This window comes from Carcharhinus amblyrhynchos, chromosome 13 (genome assembly GCF_965287045.1).
Source record: "Carcharhinus amblyrhynchos chromosome 13, sCarAmb.v2.hapA, whole genome shotgun sequence".
Lineage (NCBI taxonomy): Eukaryota > Metazoa > Chordata > Chondrichthyes > Carcharhiniformes > Carcharhinidae > Carcharhinus > Carcharhinus amblyrhynchos.
The window spans coordinates 76,131,578-76,138,909 of NC_137336.1; positions in this window are offsets into that span (position 1 = coordinate 76,131,578).

Consider the following 7,332-nt stretch of genomic DNA (forward strand, 5'->3'; position numbering starts at 1 on the left):
AGCAACTAAAAGCAACCAAGGTGAAGAACCTGGAGTTTGCTGTGCATGAATGTAATACTTTCCACCAAAGCAGAACAGCAAGCACAGTGACTGATGACAAACTCAGACAATGAAGAAGCTACTGGGCCCACGAATGTTAGACACACAAGGCCAAATCATTACCTTGAACATGACATCTTTGACAATTAAAGGTTCCAATTTATGACTATCAGTTTATCCACCAGAAGCAAAAAGCATAATATTTGATCAACATTCACCATGCCTCTTTGAACCAGGAAACTCTGTCTACCAGGAATGTCCTGTAACATTAACAAAGGACTTGTCTCAACTTGTTGTAGAGCTCATTAATGGCAGTTTTCACTGACTCAAAGTTTGGTATTACTGATTAGTGAAGACCATTTAACAACTGGCACTTTGGAATGTGTCCCTGAACATTCCTTCTGATCAGGTAATATTCTGTATGACTTCCAAATGATTAAAATGAACGATCGCACAATGCATTACAGATCCTCATCACTCGCTGTGTGGAAATACTTTTAACACTTCTACTTGTTTCCCAACTTGTTTGATTCAGCTCTGATAAAGATTCATCCAGACTCGAAACATTGGCCCTCTTCTCTCTCCATGGATATTGTCAGATCTGCTGAGATTTTCCAGCATTTTCTGTTTCAGTTCCAGATTCTGGCATCTGCAGTATTTTGCTTTCATTTTGATCCCGTGACGTTTCATTCTCGATTCTACCTGATTGGAAACTCGTTCCCCTTTTCTTCAATGGCTAGTCCACTATGCTTTTGAACACCTCAGTTCAATCTCTCTCTGTTCTCCATTCTTGAAGCAAACCTATCGCATTTTCTCTGATCTGTCTTCATAACCCAAGTTCCTCATCGCTGTTACCATTCCCGTGAATATTTTCTAACTTCTCTGAAATGTTAACGCATCCTTTATATGGTGTGGTGTTCATACCTGATGTCAGCCTATGTTATAGCCTGCAAACGAGTGCCTATTGCACATTAACTCATTGGCCATGCTCTCTGTGTCTCTATTATTCTAGCTGCAATACTGTAGGCTTTATTTATCACTCCCATGCCTTGCCCTGCCATGTTTATTGACTCATGCAAATGTAAACAAAAGGTTTGTCTGGACCAGCACACCATTTTGCATTGCCCCCTTTATATTGTATTCTCTCTGCAGCGTGATTAGTACTAGAGACCCAGGTTGAAATCCCAACTTGGTCACTGTCTGTGCGGAACCTGCACATTAAGGTTAAAGCAGATTAGTTGGTCACAAGGAAGCTTACATTAATATTACAATTAAGTTATGGTAGAAATTCCCTGGTTGTCACACTGCAGCTCCATTTTGTGTACATTGGGAAACGTTACCATGGTCAATGCACTGAACCAGCACGCCCGTTTTGACTGTGGGAGGAAATAGAAGTACCTGGAGATAACCCACGCAGACACAGGGGGAATGTGCAGACTCCAGACAGACCGTGACACAAGCCAGTAACCATACCCGGGTCCATAGCATTGACGGGCAGCAGTGCCTCCGTATCCCGCCTCCCCACCCTATGTCTGCATGGGTTTTGTCTGGGTGCTCTGATTTCCTCCCATATTCCAACAGACATGCTGCGTAGATGCACTGGCCATTCTAAATTCTCCCTAAATGTACCCAAATAGGTGCCAGAGTGTGGCGACCAGGGGATTTTCACTGTAATTTTATTGCAGTGTTAATGTAAACCTACGTGTGACACTAATAAATAAACTTTAAACTTATTCCTCTCACAGTGAAATTCAGCTGCCCTCTGTTGTCCAATTGGATTATATCTTTTTTTAAATGATAGCCTCTTCTCGTCACATTTCAGCAAAGCTTCTACCATCTGCACGTTTTATTAACGTGCCTTGTACAAGAAAGGTGAGGTCATTACAGAATATCAAGAAAAGCTACGGCCCCCACAGTGGGTCCTGGGGAACTGCACCGCAGGTGCACTTCCAGCAGGAAACATAGACATTAACCCAAATTCACTGCTTTCATTCAGTGTGTCATCTTCAAACCCGTGTTCTTACTGTCCCTGATGGGTGAACTTGGTCTGTTATATCAGTGCACGCTTATTGGGCTGTATTATTCCATATTGCAAGGCCTTGCACACCACCACACCAATAAAATATCCTCTTCACTATTCTCTGCAAAATGCGTCCCCAGTAAGTTTGTCCACACGATATTCCCAAATGAAAAGCAGCATTTTCCCATGCGGCCATCAATTTTCTCCACCGACAAAGCTCAATTGGTTGATCTACAGTTGCTGAAATTTTATGTAACCGTTCCTTGAACAAGGCTGTGACATTTGCAATGCTGCTCCCCTCTTGTGTCACATCTGAATCTCAGAAGGAATAAATGTCATGGTCATTTGTGTATTTTCTGCTCTCACTTTCCACAGGTTATTGGATGTTTTGAACCAGGAACTGGCGTTTTATCAAATTTAAATACAGATATCTGAGCCAATCATTCTTATCAATTGGAAACATTCTATTGTCCTAAATACCTCATCCTTTAGCACTTTGTTAGTAGTGTGTTGCTGCATGGAAAATACACATTCAAGATATTAACTTTATTATTCAGCAATGCTCTCTTTTTCAATGCGACAATCCTCCTTCTCAGTCCCTGTTATGCCCTATTCCTGTGTGTCCATATGTTCCTATCTAGTTATCTATCTAGTTATCCAATCTAGTTATCAGCCGATAAAGACTTTGGGATTTTTGCTCTGTGTTGTCTGTGAGTTTGTTCTCAGGATCCAGCTTTGCTTCTCTTATTCACCGATTCACCGCCCCTCTGAGCCTTTGAGCTTTAAGATGTTTCCCAATTGCATTTTTTACCTAGTAGCATTAATAAAATTATTTATTTCTTCCATGAGCAAACTTATATTTTCTTTGTTATCCAAAGAGATCTGCATGTGTGCCCCATCCCTCTCTTAACTTTCCCCAATCTATCCTTTTTTCAACGATATATATGTATATCCTATCCACCCTCCCATTAACGAGCTACCATTTTCCCTTGCGTGTGTGTGTGTGTATGTGTGTGTGTGTGTGTGTGTGTTTGTATGAGTTTGTCCCTGTGTCTGTGGCTGTTTGTTTGAATGTGCCCCTGTATATATATGTGTCTGTGGTGTTTGCATGAGTGTGACCGTGTATGTATGTGTCACTGTTTGTATAGTTGTCCCTATACATGTGTTCCTCTGTGTGTGTTTTTCTCAGTGTGTCAGTCTGTGCATGTGTTTTGTGTGTATTTTTGTGTGTATTGTATGTATTTTGTTCCTGTGTGTGCATGTGTGTTCATCCATTCTGTGTCTCTCTGTTCTATGTCTCTATATATGTGTGAAGAAGTATTTGTGTTCCTGTTTGGGTGAGAATGACCTTGTGTCTGTGGCAAACACCACTTTAAGGTGATTGGCAAATGAAGCATAAAGGACCATGAGGGAAAATTATTTAACACAGAGACTAGAACCTGGAATGTCCTGCCTGGACATGAGGTAAAATCCAAATCCAAAATCCTAGAATGCCCAGAGTCAGAAGCAGGCCATTTGGCCCATCAAGTCCACACTGGCTTATCCCTGTAATCCAACATACTTACCCTGCAAATCCCTCTAACCTATGCATCATGGAACACTAAGAGACAAGTTATCATAGTCATTGACATAGACTTTGAATGTGGGAGGAAATCAGAGCACCCAACTGAAACCCACGCAGACATGGGGAGAATGTGCAAACTCTGCCCGAGGCCGGAATTGAACCTTGGATCTGTGAGGCAGCAGTAAACACTGTACCACCCCTAATTGCTCAAGAGGAAATTGAATGGGGTGAAGGCAAGATCTGGATATTGATTTTGGTCATCAGCCATGATCAAAATGAATGGCAGAGTAGACTCGAAGTGCCGGATGGCCTCACTCCTGCTTTTAGTTTCTAAGCTTCTACGTATGGGAAGAGAAAGAGAAAAGGGTTACAGGGCAAAGGCGAAAGAGAGGGAACAGTGAAATTGGTCTTGCAGAGTGTTGACACTGGCTCAGTGGGCTGAATGGCCTCCTGTGCTGTAAACATTCTGATTCAGAAACATTTTATCTTGCCAGACTATTAGTTTCCACTCTTTCCTCCATTATCAGTCACAGCATTTCAAGTGAAGATCCCAGTGCTTTTATTTGGAGTTTTGAAGAGTGATTTTCTTCAGCCATGCCCAGAGTTTGCTTCTGTTGATCCCCATTAACGACAGGCCCTCAAGAGACAGCCAGAATTCTATCCCAGGGAACATTCAAGTAAATCTCTTCTGTACATGAAGATGAGGGCACCTCTTTCCCAAAGAAATGGACACAATGCACAATAAAGATTTAGGATCACTTCCTGACATTTATATTATGTCGCTTTGCATTTGTGTGTGTGTGTGTGTGTGTGTGTGTATACATGGGTGTGTATCAGAGTGATATTTTTCTGTGTGTGTCTTTGTGTCTCTGTGTCCCTTATTTTTTCTACATGTTTCTTGGTATAAGTGTATCTTTTTGGGTGTGTGTATGTATCTTTGGGTGTGTGTTTGTATGTATATCCCTTTGGGTGTGAGAATGCTTTATTCATTCAAGAGAAGTCAGTGTTGGTTCCTAGGCCAGGATTCATGTGTTTGTGTGTGTATGTGTGTGTGTGTGTGTATATCTGCTTGTGTGCATGTGTTTCTGAGCGATTATTGTTCTGTCTGTACGTCTCTACGTGTCAGTAAATGGTGAGAGTGGGTGTGTGTGTGTGTGTGTGGGTTTCTGTCTGTGGGAAAGTGTGTTCATTTGTGTCTGCCTGTAAGCATGTTTTTTTTAATAGGGCATGAACGTCAGTGGCTGGCGAGCACTTATTGCCCATCCCTAATTGCCCTTGAACTGATTGTCTTGTGGTTCATTTCAAACGGCAGTTTAGAGCCAACCACATTGCTCTGCCTCTGGAGTCACATGTAGGCCAGACCAGGTAAGGACAACAGATTTCCTTCCCTATCGGACATTAGTGAGCCAGATCTTTTTTTCCCAACAATCACAATGCTCATCACACTGACGTTTTGATCAATCAATAGCCCTCAGGTAATATTACTGAAAAGGCTTTACCTGAATATCTTGTCATGGCAGTTTGTGAGAACCTATTTTATAGAGTTACCCTGATGAGGTTGCTGCATGATAATGACATTGATAGATGTGTGGTCGGGAGGTGTGATTTTGGGTGGAGGGGGTGGTACTGCGAGGTCAGGGAATCTATTTAAACAGGTTATACCCATTCCTCTACCTATTTACCTCCCTCACCTCCTATCTTTTAAAATGAACTTACAATTATACAAATGTCCAAACTAAAATGAGATATGTTAATTTAAAAGGGGAAATTGAGGCAAAGAGTGAACCCAATTTCATCTGGCTCCTTGCAGCTCCACCTCTGACCGTTGGTGTGAGCCGTGGTGGGGTCAGACCTGTGTGACTGGACCATTGAGAGACTGTGTAGAGCCTGCCCGGCATCAGTTTCTTAGAGTCCAACACGGAGTAATGTTCTTCTCTCTGATCACCTGGGCAAGGTCTGCAGCCCAGCCAACAGCACTCGGTTGGCTGGGATTTGTCCAGTGCACAGACAAAACATTACTCGGTTATAACAGTTGAGGGGAGGACCATGACTTTATATGGGGGTGGGGGGAGCTGGGGAGGTGGGTAGAGAATGGCGGGGAGGGGGGTGGGGGGTTGGGGGGTGGTGGAATGAATGTGAGTGCGGGGTACAACAAAGTGTAACTCTACAACTGATAGAAGGTGTGAATTTGTTAGATAGTTTCTGTCAGGTGGAGAGTCTGTGCGGTTTGAAGGGTCTGTATCAGTTGGGCTGTTCTATAATAGTTGGAGCATATGTACAGTTTTGGGGTTCTGCATCAGCAGATGGCATTGATAAAAGAGTTTACATTAATTGGGGTTATTTTCACTTGTGTTTAGTTTGAGGTGCTGTCTTTAATTCAAATGTTTAGGTCTTTAATTCATTTTCTTTCTTCGAGCTTTTGATTGAATTGTTTAATCAGATGTCAAAAATAAGTTGAATTTGCCATGCTAAATGTGTAGATTTGGGTGATTGGCCTTGCTAAAATTCTCCCTTAGTGTTTAAAGATGTGTAGCTTAGGTAGATTGGCTGCGCTAAATTACCGTTCGATGTCCAAAGATGTGCAGGTTTGGGGACTGTCCTTGATACAATTGCCACTGAGTGTCCAATGACATATAGGACAGGTGGACTAGCCATGGTAAAATGGCCTTTAGTGCCAAAGGTGTGTAGGTTAGGTGGATTAAGTATGCTAAACTTTTGGAGTCCAAAGCTGGGTCAGCTAGTTGGATTAGCTGTGCTAAATGCGCAGGGTTATGGAGATTGTTTGATTGCTTGTCCATGGGTAAGATAAGAACATAAGAAATAGGAGCAGGAATAGGCCATCTAGCCCCTCGAGCCTGCCCCACCATTCAATAAGATCATGGCTGATCTGTCGTGGCTCAGTTCCACATTCCCGCCCTCTCCCCATAACCCTTAATCCCCTTGGCTATCAAAAACCTATCAACCCACGTCTTAAAAATATTTAGTGAGGCAGCCTCCACCACTTCAACGGGCAGAGAATTCCAGAGATTCACCACCCTTTGAGTGAAGAAGTTCCTCCTCAACTCCGTTCCAAACCGCCCTCCCTCTATTCTGAGGCTGTGCCCTCTAGTCCTACTGCCCTTTCTGAGTGGGAAGAGCCTCTCCACCTCTATCCTATCCATCCCATTCATCATCTTATACGTCTCAATGAGATCTCCCCTCATTCTTCTAAACTCTAACGAGTACAAGCCTAGTTTATTCAGCCTCTCCTCATAGTTCAAAGATGTTCCTTTGCTGAATCTGTGCGGACTCGATGGGCCAAATGGCCTCCTTCTGCACATTAGGAATTCCACAAACTTTCAACTGAATGTTAGCAAGTTCATGGGACAACTACATCCTGGAGCGAAGAACAACCATGAAAATTAGACACTCTTGAAGTTGAATAATGCACCAGTTGCAGTCAAATGCAGACCATCGCTGAAATAATATGAGGTCCAGAATTGGACTGATTGTGGTTAATAAACAAACACACTGCTGGGTGAATAACTGCTTCCAAATTTCACTCCTTAATTAACGTGAACAGATTTGTCCAGTCTTTGCAGATTACCAAGAGAATTTCAGGTATGAATGTATTTCACTGCAAAACAAAACTTACCTTATGTCATGAGGTCTATTTTACAAAATATGTTTTTTTTTAGAAAACAAAACATGTGATGGTGTTGCAACTCGA